This window comes from Cupressus sempervirens, chromosome 7 (genome assembly GCF_028749045.1).
Source record: "Cupressus sempervirens isolate cs-2001-9-10 chromosome 7, ASM2874904v1, whole genome shotgun sequence".
In the NCBI taxonomy this organism is placed as follows: Eukaryota; Viridiplantae; Streptophyta; class Pinopsida; order Cupressales; family Cupressaceae; genus Cupressus; species Cupressus sempervirens.
Window position 1 is genome coordinate 762,337,193 of NC_143124.1, and position 5,529 is coordinate 762,342,721.

Genomic DNA, 5,529 nt, shown 5'->3' on the forward strand with positions numbered 1-5,529 from the left:
TTTCTTGACAAGAATGAGTTGGAAAATGTGAGAATGACATATCTTCCATTTGGGGCAGGAAGGAGGGCTTGCGCAGGAATGGATGTTGCCAACGTGTGCGTTCCCATCACTCCCGCAAATCTACTTAAATCATTTGAGTGGGGATGTGCCAAGGAAGGCACTCTTCCTGATCTTAGTCGTGATATTACGAATGTGCTCATGTCAATGAAGTATCCATTAGAAGCTCGAATCATACCTCGTTATGATGGACTTATTAGATTAATTAGGTTAGTTTCTAGGTTTAAAGGTTAGTTTCTAGATTAAATAAATAAATAAATTGGATATTTAGTTGCTGGTAAGTTATTCTGGTAAGTAATTTTTTAAGAGAAAATAAAATCATATAGAACTTTTCAGATATCAATGTGAATCATTCAGTTGTATTTGAGTAAAAATTTGAATCGATAAGATCAATCTTTTTATACTTTAGCACTTTCATTTGGTATCACAGTGGGTTGATTGATGGGAAGCAAAGTGCCTTTGATGGATTTTGGATGACCAAATCGTAACTTTTGAAGATGAGATCTACAAAATATTTATTGAATAGAGGTTTGAAATTTATTGTGAAGATGTTATATTTTCCAGCGTATGAATTCCATAAATATGCTGTCATTATTTTTTATCAAGAATAAAATAGAGATCATTTGCAAATTGCATGCATCACTCAATTAATAATAATAATTATTTTTCTATGGTGTTGTTTGCTAAACAATGGATAAATTAACTACGATTCCCAAATTTGAAGGACCTGAGTTTCATGCATGGAAAATTAAGATACAATTGATTTTCATTGAAAAAGATCTATGGGACATTGTTATTGGAAATGTTTAGAAATCCCAAGATGCAAATGAATTACAAAGTGGATGGCAAAAGATCATAGGGCCTTTGCATTGATTGCAATTGGTCTATCAAATGCATATTTGCATCATATTGATCTGTCAAATACTTCAAAAGAAATATGGGATGGGCTTAACATCTTGCTTGGTTCACAAGCTTCTAGTGCAAAAATGTTCATAAAGCAAAAGCTATTTATGTTAAAGAAAAATGAAGGTGATAATATCATTCAACATATAAGTACTCTTCATTCACTTCTTAATCAACTTACACATGTGAACTCTAAAGTTGATGCAAAAGCAATCTTAGTTTACATCGTACCTTCAAGCTTTGATCATATTATTTTCACTTTGAACAAAATAAATCCTAGCTTAGAAATTGTAATTTCATCTTTAATTGATGAAGGAAGTAAAGTTCATAAGAGTCATTATGAAGGAAGTAAAGGAATGTGCTTTATTTGCTAGAAAGAAATCTAGTGTTCTTGCCAAAAGAGAATTAAAATGCTTTTACTATTATCAAAATGGACATGGACATATGAATTTTATTTAGTGAGTTGAAGATCTCATCAACAAGAAGTTGAAGGAAAATAAATCTTTTGTTGCAATTGAAGGTGAGACACACTTCTGTTATTTTGTAGTACATAAATAATGATGATTATGATAGTCCACCTAGAAGTGATACAAGATTTGTGCTTTAAAGAATAAAAAAGAAATTATAGGAGGTTGGAGGCATTAGAGGCAAGAGGACATTTATCATCTCAAGCTACCTTCTTGCTTGGAGATGATTGTTGCATTAGAAGTATATTTTTTGTGCCTCTAAAGAGAAGAGGGGGATTGGCATCATAATTATCCTTCCAATGAGATAGGAGGAATGATATTTCATGTGCAAGACCATATTGCTAACCATTGTTCCTACTATATTGAAGGAGACATTAGACACACTCCAAGGAGATGTGAAATTTTGGAGGAACTATGTCTCATTATGTAATGGAGGTGGGAATAGTCATATTATGAGGACAACTTAATGATTCATAGTCTAAAGTTATGGACATAAAATCTACATCAATAAGAGAAGATTGGTGAAAACATTTTATCAAAGGCTCCAACTAAGAATATTGGTGAAGGAGCTTCATCAAAGTTTCGAAGAGGGTTGGGTTAAATCCTTTACAACTTTCACTCATGCTAGATTAATGTAATAGGGGTGGAATGTTGGACATATTAAGGTTAGTTTCTAAGTTTAGATTAAATAATTAAATAAGTTAGATATTTAGTTATTGGCAAGTTATTCGTGTAAGTAGTTTTTTTAAAGAAAAAATAAAGTTATATGAAACTATTTAGATATCAATTTGAATCATTTAGTTGCATCTGAATGTATCCCATATGAAGTCGAATCAATAAAATTAATATTTTTATTCTTTAGCACTTTCATAAATAGGCGGTCTGAATAATACCTTGTCTATCTTATAGAAAATACATTACAAATAACAAACAAGATACATATTGTTTGAAATTTCCTTGCTTATTGTTATTTTCAAATTCATCTTTTGTTCTGATATCTATGCTTGACTTTCTATATATGTTTGTAATGTAGTTTGAAATGTGCAGTATATGTGCAAGATAATTATTTTTGGTAGGGAATGCTTTGATTAGATAAGTGCATTAGAATATAAGTGGTAGTGGGATTCGAAAGAAAACCTTCCAAAAATAGTCTTTAGAATATTAGAACAACCAAAACATAAGAACACAAACACCTAGAATTTAATTGTCACCTTTATCTATCATATGAATTTTTTGGAATTATTTTAATGTCTTTCATTATAATTTTTGTAAAAAAATTTGAATGTCACTTTTCAATTTTAAATTTACAAATAATTATGTAAAATAAATCCATATAGTTATCAATATATAATAAATATTTTAAAGAGATTAAAATACTATAAAAAAAATTATAATTTTTGTTAGAGTCACAAATTTAGAAAAAAAATTTAAATTATATATTTATTATACAACTCTGAAATTAATTAAGAAAGTTTATAAAATTAATCATATACTTTATCCTATTTTAAAAACATTCTAAGTTGTTATAAATGATATTTAAAATATCTATTATAAAATAGAATATTTATCATACATATTATATATATATATATATACATATATATATTTACATTATTAAATAATAACATGCTATATTTCTTATAATAAAATTTGATGTTTTATTAGTAAATTTTTGAATTCATAGAGTCCATCAAATTTCTAGCCTTTCAGGTATGGATCAAAAGGGAAAATAGGGTTAATACGGACATGAAATTCTAGGCTTGCCACCAAGGGACCAACTATGAATAAATTATTATTAAGAGACTTAAATACTTTTGTTTTTTGCTAGTGCTCTCTAATTCAATCTACTTGTCCATATTGAATAGTCTTATCTAGTTTAAAAGTGTTAGAATATAATTTATATCTTGAAAGTGGTCATTTGTATAAGGTAAAATTTTAATTTCTAAATCATTATATTCAATATTGTTGATTATTATAAAGTAAAGTTTAAATTTATTTATTTCATTATTTTTCATATATAAGTGTAGTTTATGTTGATTCAATTATTTTTTAATGTGTCAATTAGAAAAAAATATAGCAAGTCGTGGGAGGACATGAAAGTGCCATTCTAACTCACTTGTCCAAATCACCAAACTTTTGATCTTCTAGTTTCTGCGGTGCCTCCCCATATGTTAGATAAAATTGGCATTCAGTCTTCTCACCCTTGGTGGAAAGATTGGAAGTGGTATCTAACCACTCTTGTAACTAGCTACAAGCCTATGCTGGGCTACCGATGGTTGGTTCCTCACCTGCCTAGTGTATTCATTTCCAAGGCTTGCCTTTGGGTCCCTGACTATGACACCTGGGAGTTCTTGACCCCCGTTGCCCTTTTTGTGGTCAACTAGACACATTTTTGCATATTTTTTGGTTCTATCGATGAGGTTAGTGTTACTGGCAATAGATCCATCATTTCTTTCACCCCTTCTGCCTAGACCCTTTCTCTTGGCATATGGTTATTCTAGGAGACAACACTCAGATTCCCTTCAAGTACTCCCAAATTTGGCATGCTTTCAGATTGGAGATCTTATTTACCATTTGGAAAGATCGCAATGCTGTTATCTTTTCTAATAACACACTTGACATCAGTGTTGCTATGTATGCTAAAGCATGTATTTATAACAATTTAGTGTTGCAAATTCAAGCAAAAAAACATAAAGTGGCTATGGAGGTGGCTCCCCTGTAGGAGCTACTAGCACATTGGGGAAATGTCCCGTGTCTGGTAGATTATATTCCATTGAATTCTAGTTTTGGTGATCATACTCCTCCTCATGGTCATGATTGAGAACATAGTAGCTCTGCTCTCCACTCACAAACACCTTGCTCTTAGCCACACCACCTCCTAGCGTTGGTGCTTTTGGTTGCTGCTTCTCTCCTACAGGCTCTAGTGGTTGGCACTACTCCACCTCACCCTCACAGAGGTCTGGCTTGAGGTGGTCCCTAATGGATCCTCCTACTACTCCTACAACTAGTTGGCCCTCTAGACATTTATAATCCAAGTGGTTGTTCCCTAGGCTGAATTTACCCATTTCTCCTCCTAGCCCTAAGGGAGAAAAAGAAGAAGATGATGATGCTACTAATGATGGATGAGCACCCCCTGAGCCATCTGATCACCCTACCCCTAGGTGGGGATCTGATGGAAAGGATCCTCCTCCCTTGGCTAGCACTATGCTTGCAACCTGAGGCTTTTTGTTTTCTAAGTTTTTTGTTTTTGTTTTTATCAATAGTTGATATCTAGCATTATGTCGTATGAACTTGCGAGGTGATCATGTTTCCCTCAGCCCCTTTTTTTGTGAATATGTAACTTTATTTTATTTATTTTAATATAAGGAAAGGACTATTCATCAATATATATATATATATATATCATCAATATATATATATATATATATATATATATATATATATATATATATATATATATATATATATATATATATATATATATATATATATATATATATATATATATATATATATATATATATATATATATATATATATATATATATATATATATATAGTATTGTTATGAAAGTTGATAATTTGATTAATTTACACCATTATTGAGCTTTATAATATTATAAATTTAATATCTATGGTTGTCAATTTAAAATAACGAAATTAAAATTACAATAGTAGACTTGATGTTGATCACTTCAACTATCATATATTTAAGCCTTGACATGTTAAATTTGTATTTCTTAATTCATAACTTGTTTTCCACCCTTGTTAGCTATTTTGAGATGAATCAAACACAACTTAAATTGAATCAACACATTTTAGTTAAAGATAAGTCTTAATCATAGAAAGTACATCTATGAATGTAGCTATAAATTGAATAATTAAATTTATATTATAATAAAAGTATAGAAAAGTAGAATGATGTCACCTCTTTATAAAGAAAATAAATAAGATTGGTTTAACTTTATAAATTGAAGAATTTAAAGTAACATATATTGTTCATAATTTAAAGAGATAAAACAAAGAATTTCTACTATATTTTATAATTATATTGTTATGTATTCAAACTAGAAGAGGGGTAAAAATTCATTCAAACACAAAA